At 34.3% G+C, this 13,739-nt stretch overlaps 1 protein-coding gene across 2 annotated transcripts in view; it reads right to left on the minus strand.

Moving 5' to 3' along the window:
* Positions 1–13,739, minus strand: part of LOC123592936 (olfactory receptor 13C3) — a 331,436-nt gene that overhangs the window by 307,449 nt on the left and 10,248 nt on the right. For both annotated transcript variants that reach the window (XM_045468376.1, XM_045468375.1), the window contains exon 2: positions 10,837–10,958. The gene's annotated coding sequence lies outside the window, so the exon portion shown is untranslated. The remainder of the gene's footprint in view (positions 1–10,836; positions 10,959–13,739) is intronic.

The following is a 13,739-nucleotide window of genomic DNA, read 5'->3' on the forward strand; positions in this document are numbered from 1 at the left end:
AGAGGGGCAACTGAGTGGCTCCGTTGGCTGAGCATCCAACTTCAGCTCAGGTCATGATCTCGCGGTTTGTGAGTTTGGGCCCAGCATTGGGCTCTGTGCTGACTGCTCCGAGCCTGGAGCCTGCTGCAGACTCTGTGTCCTCTCTCTCTGCCTGTCCCTCCCCTGCTCATGCTCGCTCTCTCTCTCTCTCTCAAAAATAAACATTAAAATTAAAAAAAAAAGAAATAAGAGATCAATAGTTTAAGGTCCTTGGTATTATTCAGGAGGATTGTAAAGCTACTAAGTAGAGATTATGTTAAGTTAAACAAACACTTTAAAAAATTATGGCAATCAAACATGTATGTCTATCACTCTGCATTCAAACAGTAGAGAATATATAATAAAATATAATAAAATGCTTATAGAGCTCTTGATGATTAGAAAAAGATGCAAGTCGGGGTGCCTGGGTGGCTCAGTCGGTTAAGCCGCCGACTTCGGCTCAGGTCATGATCTCACGGTCCATGAGTTCGAGCCCTGCGTCAGGCTCTGTGCTGACAGCTCAGAGCCTGGAGCCTATTTCCGATTCTGTGTCTCACTCTCTCTCTGACCCTCCCTTGTTCATGCTCTGTCTCTCTCTGTCTCAAAAATAAATAAACATTAAAAAAAAAAAAAGAATGAAAAAGATCCAAGTCTCAACAAAAACCAGACAATTAATATGCAGTGGGAAAAAGACAGTTTCTTCAAAAAATGGCATTGGGAAACTGGACAGCTATATGCAAAACACTTAAACTGGACCACTTTTTTTACACCATACACAAAAATAAACTCAAAATACATTAAAGATCTATATGTGAGACGGGAAACCAAAAAAATTCTAGAAGAGAGCTTAGGCAGTAATTTCTTTGACACTGGCTGTAACAATATCTTTCTAGATAGATATCCTGAGATAAGGGAAACAAAAGCAACAATAAATATTGGGACTACATCAAAATGAAAAGCTTCTGCACAGCGAAGAAAACCATCAACAAAATGAAAAGACAACCTACTGAATGGGAGAAGATACTTGCAAATGACATATCCAATAAGGGGTTAGTATCCAAAATATATAAAGAACCTATATAACTCAACATCCAAAAAACAAGTTATCCAATTTAAAAATGGGTAGAAGACATAAATAGATATTTCTCCAAAGAAGACATCCAGATGGCCAACAGACAAATGAAAAGACACTCAACATCACTCATCATCAGGGAAATGCAAATAAAAATCACAATGAGGTATCACCTCACACTGGTCAGAATGGCTAAAATCAAAAACACAAGAAACAACAAGTGTTGGCAAGGATGTAGAGAGAAAGGAACCATTGTGCACTGTTGGTGGGAATGCAAACTGGTGTAGTCACTATGGAAAACAGTACAGAGGTTCCTCAAAGAATTAAAAATTGAACTACCCTATAATCCAGTAATCACACTACTGGGTATATAACCCTCCAAATACAAAAACACTAATTCAAAGGGATACATATACACTATGTTTATCATAGAATTATAGGTACATATTATATACATATATGATGTATATACACATACTACATATATACATATACACATACTTACATATATATACACATATATAACGGAATATTATTGAGCCATAAAAAAGAATGAAATCTTGCCATTTACAATGATTGACATGGATAAAGCTAGACAGTATAATGCTAAGCAAAATAAGTCTGTCAGAGAAATACAAATACCATATGATCTCACTCATATGTGGAACTTAAACAAAACAAATAAGCAAAATTTTTAAAAAGTGAGAGAGAGAGAGAGACAAACCAAGAAACAGACTCTTAACTATAAAGACAAACTGATGGTTGTCAGAGGGGAGGTGGGTGAGAGATGGATGAAATAGGTGATGGGGATTAAGGACTGCATTGGTCGTGATGTATGTATGGTACTGTATGGAATTGTTGACTCATTGTATTGTACACATGAAAGTAATATAGCACTGTATGTTAACTAACTAGAAATGAGATGAAAGGAGAAAAGATGATATGAAATAAATAAAATTAAATAAATCAATATCAAAAAGAGAAACCTCAAAAATGTCTTTTAAAAGTGGAAAATTTGAAACATACTTTTAAATAATTGATAGATCAAAAAAAGTCACGATTGAAATTTCAATATATTTATAACTTTATGATAATATGATTACCAAAATTGGTGAGATTAAGGGATTTACAGTCTTAAATAAATTGGAAAATAAGAAAGATTGAAAAATTAATACACTAGGAATCCAATTCAAAGAGCTATAAAAAGAGGAAATGGAAAAATCTAAAGATAGGTGAAGACTGAATCAGTAGTAACAGATTTTACCAAGCCCAATTTTGCTGGATACTTCTAATACATTTTCTAAGAACAGGTAACCCCTACCATACACAAATTGTTTTGTATAATATAAAAAAGGGGTTGCAAGGTCCTCCAGTTCTTTTTATAAGCTTGATAAAACACTGAAACCAAAGATGAACAAGGACAGTATAAGACAGAAAAAAATTATGAACCAATCTCACTTAATACATGTAAATAGAAAAATTATCAATTAAATACTAGCAAACAGAATGTGATAAACTACAAAATAATAATACTAAACACCCAGGTAGGGATTATCTCAGAGATGCAAGGATGTTTTAACACTCAAAGATATTTTAATGTAATTCACCACAATATCAATTAAAGGATAAAAACAAATAATTATTTTATTAAATGCAAGAAAAGCTTGTGATCAAATTCAACAGGCATTTATAATTTTTCTTAACATTTATTCATTTTTGAGAGACAGAGAGCGAGTGGGGGAGTAGAGAGAGGGAAACACAGAATCTGAAGCAGGCTCCAGGCTCTAAGCTGTCAACAGAGTCTGATGCAGTGCTCAAACCCACAATCTGTGAGATCATGACCTGAGCTGAAGTCAGATGCTTAACCAACTAAGCCATCCAGGCACCCCCATTCATATTTAACTTTATCAAACCAGAAACAGAAGAAAACTTCTTTAACTTGATGAACGGTATTTATCAAAGACTTGTAACTAACAGTTCCCTTTTCCTTTAAAGTTCCAAACAAACTCGACACTTGCACAAAAATCCTACACAGCAAATACAGAGAGAGAGAAAGAGAAGAGGAAGAAGAGAAGGGAGAAGAAGGGGGTAGGGAGAAGTAGAAAGAGGAAAAAGAGAAGAGAGAGAAAAGAAAGAAGGAAAGGAAAGAGAAAAATAAAAAGAAGAAAGGAAAGAGAAAATAGGAAGAGAGGAAATTAGGGGGGAAAAGGAGAGAAGTGTGGGAGGAAAATTTTTCCTCAACCCTAATATTCTTCCAGCTGGTCTGAGAATTAAAATGACATGAGACAGATTAACATAAGAAAATCAAATTTAATTTCATACCTATAGGAGCTCCACATATGAGAGGTTCAAAGACAGAAAAATAAAATTAGGTATATACACCATCCTAGGGAATGGGATAGGGGCCTGGAGTTTCAAAGGGAAGAGGGAAATTTACAGAGCAGTAAGAAGGGCAGATGTTTGTATGCAAAAATCCTCAATAAGATATTAGCCAACCAGACCCAACAATACATTAAAAAAATTATTCACCACAACCAAGTGGGATTTAAACCTGGGATGCAGGACTGGTTCAATATCCTCAAAACAATCAATGTGATTCATCACATCAATAAAAGAAAGAGCAAGAACCACATGATCCTCTCAATAGATGCAGAGAAAGCATTTGACAAAATACAGCGTCCTTTCTTGATAAAAACTCTCTTGAACAAAACTCTCTTGTTCCCCCTAAGGTCGGGAACAAGACAGGGATGTCCACTCTCGCCACTGTTATTCAACATAGTATTGGAAGTCTTAGCCTCAGCAATCAGACAACACAAAGAAGTAGAAGGCATCCAAATCAGCCCAGAGGAGGTCAAACTTTCACTTTTCACAGATGACATGATACTCTATACGGAAAACCTAAAAGATTCCACCAAAAAACTGCTAGAACTGATCCATGAATTCAGCAAAGTTGCAGGATATAAAATCAATGCACAGAAATCAGTTGCATTCCTATACACCAATAATGAAGCAACAGAAAGAGAAATCAAGGAATCGATCCCATTTACAATTGTGCCAAAACCCATAAAATACCTAGGAATAAACCGAACCAAAGAGGTGAAAAATCTATACATTGAAAACTGTAGAAAGCTTATGAAAGAAATTGGAGAAGACACAAAAAAATGGAAAAAGATTCCATGCTCCTGGATAGGAAGAACAAATATTGTTAAAATGTCGATACTACCCAAAGCCATCTACATATTCAATGCAACCCCTATCAAAAAAACACCAGCATTCTTCACAGTGCTAGAACAAACAATCCTAAAATTTGTATGGAACCAGAAAAGACCCTGAATAGCCAAAGCAATCTTGAAAAAGAAAACCAAAGCAGGAGGCATCACAATCTCGGACTTCAAGCTATACTACAAAGCTGTAATCATCAAGACAGTATGGTACTGGCACAAAAACAGACACTCAGATCAATGCAACAGAATAGAGAACCCAGAAATGGACCCACAAATGTATGGCCACTAACCTTTGAAAAAGCAGGACAAAATATCCAATGGAATAGACAGTCTCTTCAGCAAATGGTGCTGGGAAAATTGGACAACAACATGCAGAAGAATGAACCTGGACCACTTTCTTACACCATACACAAAAATAAACTCAAAATGGATGAAAGACCTAAATGTAAGACAGGAAGCCATCAAAATCCCCAAGGAGAAAGCAGGAAAAAACCTCTTTGACCTTGGCCACAACAATTTCTTACTCAACACGTCTCAGGAGGCAAGGGAAACAAAAGCAAAAATGAACTATTGGGACCTCATCAAAATAAAAATCTTCTGCACAGTGAAGGAAACAATAAGCAAAACTAAAAGGCAACCAATGGAATGGGAGAAGATATTTGCAAACAACATATCAGATAAAAGGTTAGTATCCAAAATCTATGAAGAACTTATCAAACTCAACACCCAAAAAACAAATAATCCAGTGAAGAAATGGGCAAAAGACATGAATAGCCACTTCTCCAAAGAAGACATCCAGATGGCCAACCGACACATGAAAAAATGCTCAACATCACTCATCATCAGGGAAACACAAATCAAAACCACACTGAGATACCACCTTACACCTGTCAGAATGGCTAACATTAACAACTCAGGCAACAACAGATCTTGGCGAGGATGTGGAGAAAGAGGATCTCTTTTGCACTGCTGGTGGGATCGCAAGCTGGTGCAGCCACTCTGGAAAACAATATGGATGTTCCTCAAAAAATTAAAAATAGAACTACCCTACGACCCAGCAATTGCACTACTAAGTATTTATCCAAGGGATACAAGTATGCTGTTTCAAAGGGGCCCATGCACCCCATTGTTTATAGCATCACGATCAACAACTTTCCAAAGTATGGAAAGAGCCCAAATGTCCATCAATGGATGAATGGATAAAGAAGATATGGTATATGTACATATACAATGGAGTATTACTTGGCAATCAAAAAAAAATGAAATCTTGGCATTTGTAACTACATGGATGGAACTAGAGGGTACTATGCTAAGCAAAATTAGAGAAAGACAAATATCATATAACTTCACTTATATGAGGACTTTAAAATGCAAAACAGATGAACATAAGGGAAGGGAAGCAAAAATAATATAAAAACAGGGAGAGGGACAAAACATAAGAGACTCTTAAATATGGAGAACAAACAGAGGGTTACTGAAGGGGTTGTGGAAGGGGGGATGGGCTAAATGGGTAAGGGGCATTAAGGAATCTACTCCTGAAATCATTGTTTCACTATATGCTAACTTGAATGTAAATTAAAAAACTAAATTTAAAAAATAAATTAAAAAATAATAATATAGTGATAATAACAGCCATGCATCATTGAATGTTTCTCCATAATAATGATAATAAAGTAGTTACTTTTTACAAAAAAAAAAAAAAGGGCAGATGTTTGGTAATTAGATGTTTGCCCTACCATACACGAGTCACTCATATAAAATTAATCTCCAGTAATAATTCTTATTTTGAGAAAGACTCCCAATTTAGATTCTTCTAGGTAGTTAAGAGAGGGACAAAAGCTTCTCCTGAGTCCTCAGGGTCTTGATTAGCTTTAATGCAAAACTGTCCGAAAATAAGGTTTACATAGGAAGTGAGAAAAAACTATAAAAAAGCCTTAAATTTAAACTGAGGCTATACAAGGCTACTAAACACACAATTAATTTACAAAATTCAAGTTTTTTATAGCAGTTACAGCTGTTTAGAAAACGCACTTTATTTTTTTTAAGTTTTATTTTTATATATTTGGAGAGAGAGAGAGAGAGAGAGAGACTGGGGGAGGGGCAAAAAGAGAGGGAGACAAAATCCCAAGCAGGCTCCACACTACCAGCACAGAGTCAGATGTAAGGCTTGAATTCATGAACCGTGAGATCAAGACCTGAGACGAAATCAAGAGTCAGATGCTTACTGTACTGAGCCACACAGGTGCTCCTGTTTAGAAAATGCAGTTTAAAAGCATCTCACAACACCAACAAAAGTATAAAGTGCCCACAGATAAATCTATAAAAGCTGGATACGTAATTTTGGAAGAAAAATATAAATCTTGACTAAAGCACATAGAACATTTCCCACAAATTGGGGAGCTATATTTTGTTCATGTTAGGAAATTCAAGAATAATATGTTAATTCATCCCAAATTTCTCTAAAAACTTAGTGTAAATGTCAATCAAAATGAAATTGGAATTGTTTAAAAATTTCTGAAGGTTAACCCAAAATTCAAATTGAATAGTAAAGACCAAGAGTAGCCAAGACAATGTTAAAATAAGAAATCTCATATTTACTGTACCAAATGTCAAGATGGATGATAAAGCTAGAGCAATTCAGATAACATAATTCTGGTTCAGACAAAGATAAACATATTAATGAAATAAAGTAGAGAATTCAGAAATAGCCTGGGCATATACAAAAATTTATATCCAATAAATGATACTTGATATCAGTTGGTATTACAAGTAAGTAAGGAATGGATGAAGTATTTTAAATTATGCTTTGGTAATGGACTATTAATATTGAAAAAATAATTAAACCTCCACCTCATTCTGTTACCAAAATAAATTTTAGATAGATTGAATACCAAAAGCAAAACTGTAAAACATCTAGAGGAAAATATAGGAGAATGTCTTTATATACAGGGATAGGAAAAGTGTAACTCAAATGAGCAAAATAAATAAATAAATAAAGGGTGGGGCACCTGGGTGGCCCAGTCGGGTAAGCATCGACTCTTAGTTTCAGCTCAGGTCATGATCTCACAGTTCATGAGTTCAAGCCCCACATGGGGATCTGTGCTGACAGCATGGAGCCTGCTTAGGATTCTCTCTCTCTCTCTCTCTCTCTCTCTCTCTGCCCCTCCCCACTCAGGCTCATGCTCACTCTCTCTCTCTCTCTCTCTCTCATTCTCAAAATAAATAAATAAACTTAAAAAAATAAACAAAGGCATAAAACAAAGGATTAATAATTCAAAATTAGAATTTTTAATTCTATATGGCAAAAATGCATCATTAAAAGGTTTAAATAATAGCACAAATGGAAGACTGTATCAGTAACAAATCCAACCAAAAAAAGGTTAGTAACCAGAATATTTTTTAAACTATCACATTAATAAGAAAAAAAAAAAAAAAAAAAACAGAAAATTGGGCAAAGGGTATAAACAGCGACCTCTAAGAAAAAGTAAGTGAAACAACCTATAAAGTTATGAAAAAATCTTCAACACACATGAAATCAGAGAAATATAAATTAAATCAATAAGACACTTCTCAGCCAAAAGATAAGCAAATATTAAACTTCTATAAAAATTAAGAACATGAAGAAAGAAGGGGCTCCTGGCTGGCTTGGTTGGTAGAGCATGTGACTTGATCTCAGGATCATGAGTTCATGCCCCACGTTAGGCATGGAGTCTACCTAAAAAATAATAACGAGGGGCGCCTGGGTGGCTCAGTCGGTTGAGCGTCCGACTTCGGCTCAGGTCATGATCTCACAGCTCGTGAGTTCGAGCCCTACATCGGGCTCTGTGCTGACAGCTCAGAGTCTGCAGCCTGCTTCGGATTCTGTGTCTCCCTCTCTCTCTGCCCCTAACCCACTCACATTCTGTCTCTGTCTCTCTCAAAAATAAATAAACATGAACAAAATAAAAAATAAAAAAGAATAATGATAAAAATTAAAATAATTATTAATTTTTTAAAAAAGAATATGAAAAAAGAAGAAATCACATTCACTGCCACTGGGAGTATATATTGATACTACAAAAAGTGTGAAGTTGATTCATTAATTCCACTTATGGGTATATGCCCAAGGAGATATTTACAGAGCTACTCACTGAAGCATAATTTAAAAATGGACATACTGAAACATCCAAATATTAATGTATGAAAGAACAACTAAGTTATAGCATACTATAACATAGGATTACAGGATAGCAAGTAAAATGAACCACCTCTAAACTGATCATTTTGTTAGCCTTTAGCAGCTTCTTTAAGCTTCTTTTTGCTGCTTTTGTCTTAATCTGTAAAATGAAAATACCAATGTCACAAAATGAAATGAAAGAGAGTAATAACGAGTTCAATAGAAGACAAAACACACATGACAGCTCCTATATGACATCTGACTCATTAGAATCTGATACTCTCTTATTTGGGAAAAAGTTATCACTGACATTCTCTGAAAGAGGGATAGGAATGGGGTATTTGACTTGATTTTTTAAGTAAATATTTACTAAAAACTCTTTAAAAATGAAAAGATCAGCTAAATAGGAATGAGGATTAAATAATCAAATGAGGCCCTAGCTCCCATTAGAGTCTCATAAAGGAGGCTCTAGTAACATGAATCTACCAACATATCTCATTCCAAAATACTTACATGCTCAGGACCAATTGTTAATTAGAAAAATACAATGAGACAGAAATTATACTGAGGCAGCCTATAAAGTTATTATGACTTTTCACTATTTTCAGTTTTTATTTTGTGCTGAGTGGGGGCTTCAGATGACTCCAAGCAAATAGGAAAATTGGGAACTGTATTTTTCAATAGTGTCTTTAAAAAAAAAAAAACCTTTTTTTAAGTTTACTTCTTCTGAGAGAAAGAAAGACAGCACAAGCAGGGGAGGGTCAGAGAGAGAGAGAGAGAGAAAGAGAGAGAGAATCCCAAGCAGGCTCCAGGATGTCAGCACAGAGACCGTTGCTGGGCTCAAACTCACAAACCACGAGATCATGACCTGAGCCCAAACCATGAGATCATGACCTGAGCCAAAACCAAGAGTCAGACGCTCAATAGACTGAACCACCCAAGTGCCCCGGTGTCCTTATATAAGAAGAAAACCATCTTGAACAGTAAGCTTGTTTCCGGGTGCACTATTAAGGTATCTTGAGAAGTCAACTTGGGATATTTTGTAGAGGGAATTTTAATCTGAATAGACCTGATTTCCCATAAACTATATGATTGTCAACCTTCACAAGAGATAGAGGGACATTTGAAGTTAGATCACAAAGTGAGTTTGGGAAAATCCTCAACAACATCCTGAAGGACCTAACAAGTGACAGAAGAGAAAACAAGCCCCCAGTGTTTGGACACAGCCTACAAGACCCTTGCAATTAATCCTGCAGCCCTTAATACAATATTGACAATAAGCAAACAAAAATTGTAAAGATTCTGCAAAAACAATCAATGATACTCAAGTAAAGCCAAAACATATCAAAAAGTAAATTAATTACTCAGCTAGTAAATATTTATGACAACTTGTGGAGGTGAAGATAAATACACTGGTGAGCACTGGATAATGGGTGTTCACTTGGAAGAGGAACTTCTTGAAAAAAGATCTGCCATAAACTAATTACCCCGATTCCATAATGCTAAAAGGTGCTTCAAGTTATACTGAGGAAATAAACCAGCCATACTTAGTAATAAAAATAAAAAACATTCAGTAAAAGTCTATAAATACTTCCCTCATAACATTTCTCCCCAACTACAGTTGTGAGGCACAAAGATTATTCAAAGCAATAGACTTGCAAAGCCTATTTTAGGAAATAATTGCATTTATTAATAAGAGGTTTTAAAATGTCTTCAGTACTAGAGTTCACTTTCAAATGCAAAACATAAAGAAAGCCAATTAATATATCTACAAAAGATAGAATATATACTTAACTCATTTTATGTGTTTTAGTAATAAAAATAATTTATCAACAGAAACATTAAATAAATTCATACTATATTTAATATTAAGCTGTTCACAAATCTTTCCTGCAACTTATACTAAAAAGACTAGCAGCAACAAGGCTAATACAGAAATATCGAGACATGTCGACAAGCTGAAGAAGAGGCATCCAGTCTTTTTCCTTCCCCAGAGCATCCAATCTAACGTTCAACACACAAGAGGTGTTTAATAATATTCACTGATATGAGCAGGATACTTGTTAAGAAACATTTTGAAAACTGAGTTAATATTTTATTACCATTTACTTATATTAATAATAAAGCAATTAATAAAAGTTATGATAGTAATTCATCTTTACTAAAGTTTTCCTCTCCAGTACATAATCCTGTACTTAAAAAAAAAAGAATTGTAAACTAACTCCACTCTAAATATCTATAGTTTAAGTTACAAAACTCAAAAATTACAAGAAAAATAGCACAATTTGAGAATTTAATGAAGAAAAAGTAGTCTATACCACCATCTAGTGGCCTCAGAATATAACGGTACTAAGAAAAGTACTTACCCAGGAATGTCCCCACAATAAAAGCATGGAGTCTACATGCAGAGCTACTGCCCTCCTACTCAGTTGAGACAGCACTGGATCCACTTCTCCTGCTTCCTACTGCAGATCTGCATGAACCTGACCTTTGGACAAAATCACGCAGGAACACCATCATGTGGATTGCTGCCTTTGCCCACCTCATATAATTTCCTCCACCCTTTAACTGATTCCTATTGGTTACATTCATTAAAACAAATGGGCAATAATTAAAAAATTGGTCAGAAAAAACTCATATACTGCGATTATGGTATAAACTTGTAAAAGAGTTTGTCTTGTACTGTTTAGTAAAAATAAACATGTTCATATCTTATGACAATTCCACTCCTAGGTATATAAACTAAAACAGTGGTTCATAATTTCCAGTACACAGATCCCCAAGGGTTCTAGGTATAGAATTCACAGAGTCTGGTAACTTGAATGAAAAAAAATTACACACTTAATACCACCTACTTCTAACTGAAAATAAGCATTTCCTTTGAATATGAAATGTAGGCAACAAATCACAATATTATTAGCAAGACTGGAGACTTTGTAACCAATAAAAATCATAGATACTACCAATTACATTAACAGATCAAAATTTCTTATATGCTTATCTTTAATTCAAAGTTATATCTCATATATACTGAAAGACCTTGTAATTTAGTATCCTAATAAACAAGTATGTCTATTTCTTTTTGAAGATTTGCTTTTATGTTTTCCAGATTTTTGACATATAATTGACATATAGTATTGTATAAGTTTAAGGTTACAATCAGATGGTTTAATATACATATATACTGCAAAATGATTACCACAGTAAGGTTAACATATTCATCACCTCACATGATTACCTTTGTAGGTATGTGTGTGTTGAGAACTTTTTTTTTTTAAGTTTATTTATTTTGGGAGAGAGACACATTGTGATCAGGGAAAGGGAGACAAGAGGGAGACAGAATCCCAAGCAGGCTGCACTGTCAGTGTGGAGCCCAATGCAGGAGTCAAACTCAAGAACCATGAAATCATGACCTGAGCCAAAATCACAAGTCAGACGCTCAACTGACTGAATCACCCAGGTGCCCTGAGAACTTTTCAAATCTACTCTCTCAACAATTTTCAAGTGTATAATATCTTAATGACTCTAGTTCAATTTGTTTTCTTTGCACGCTTCTTTGCAATTTCTTTGTAACCCTATTCATTTGTTATACCTTTAAAAACATCTGGAGACCATAGACTCACAAGATTTCCAAAGGGTTTTAAAACACAAAAAAGGCTTAGAATGTCTGCCTTGAAGAAATACTTTCATTGGAACCAGGAGACATCCACAGAGTCAAACAGCTTTGCCCATATAGTCAAATGGACAAATAAATTAAGGTATAGAATAGTATACAGGAGAAATAAATTACTACAACTATATTAACATGGGTGATTTTCAAAAGCCTAAAGTTAAATCTAAGAATTATGTAACAAAATAATAAAAATAATCTGATTCCATTTAAAGAAATTTCTAAAATAGACCAACCAAAACAATACGTTGTATGGTCTTATTTACAAACGTAAACTTTAAAGAAAATCAGTGTAATGATTAACACAAAATTCAAGATCATAGTTACTTCAGGGAGACCAGGGAGGGTATTATAGGGAAAATGGTACCATGAAAGAACATGTAATGAGCTTCTAGGTTACTATAAATATTTTATCCCCTGAGCTTGGTGGCAGGGGCACAGATGTTCATTTTATTATTTTTTTAAAGTGTACAGATACATGAAATATACTTGTGTACCTATGTTAAAGCCTTCATGTTACCTCCTTATGTCATGTCTGTCCATCCAATCTAAATAACTAAGTAGTTGCCCTATATCACATTAACCTATTTTAAAAATCCAGTTATTCTGGTTGGACTCTATCTTTGAACTACCTGTCCTTTGAACTTTTTATCAGAAGTTTAGGATATCTAATAATGTTCAAAATGCTTAACCTATATATTTTTCAGGCATTTTAGGGATATGTAAAAAAATAGTCACAGAAAAATATTATATTTTAAATGCTGTTTAGAGGCTATTTTCCAAAACTACCTTACAGATCACAGATCTTTTAAAAATAAATGGTAGTCTCAACCAACTCAAAAAAAATCAAAGTCATACCATGAATCTTATCTGACAACAATGCTATGAATCAAGAAATCAATCACAAGAAAAAAATCTGGAAAGAGCACAAATACATGGAGGTTAAATAACATGCTACTAAACAATGAATGAATGGGTCAACCAAGAAATCAAAGAAGAAATCAAATAAAAATTAAAGGAAACAAATAAAAATTAAAACACAACAATCCAAAATCTTTGGGATGTAGTAAAAGTGTTTCTAATGGAAGTTTATAGCAAAAGAGGCTTAACTCAAAAAGCAAGAAAAATCACAAATGAACAACATAACCTTACACCTAAAGGAGCAGAAAAAAAAAAAAAAAAACTCAAACCCAGCAAAAGGAAGGAAATAATAAAGATTAGAGTAGAAATCAATGATATAGAAACAACAACAAACAACAACAAAAAAAAACACAATAGAACAGATTGATGAAATCAAGAGCTAGTTCTTTGAAAAGGCCAATAAAATTGATAAACCTCTAGCCAGACACATGAAAAAGAGAGAGAGAAAACCTAAATAAGTAAAATCACCAATGAAAGAAGAGAAATAACAACCAACACCACAGAAATACAATTGAAAGAGAATATTATGAAAATCTATATGGTAACAAATTGGACAACTTAGAAGAAATGGATATTCCTAGAAACATACAACCTAACAAAACTAAAGAAGAAATAGAAAATGTGAGCAGACCAATTACCAGCAAAGAAATTGAATCAGCAACCAGAAAAACTCCCAAA

Source organism: Leopardus geoffroyi, chromosome D4, assembly GCF_018350155.1.
Source record: "Leopardus geoffroyi isolate Oge1 chromosome D4, O.geoffroyi_Oge1_pat1.0, whole genome shotgun sequence".
In the NCBI taxonomy this organism is placed as follows: domain Eukaryota; kingdom Metazoa; phylum Chordata; class Mammalia; order Carnivora; family Felidae; genus Leopardus; species Leopardus geoffroyi.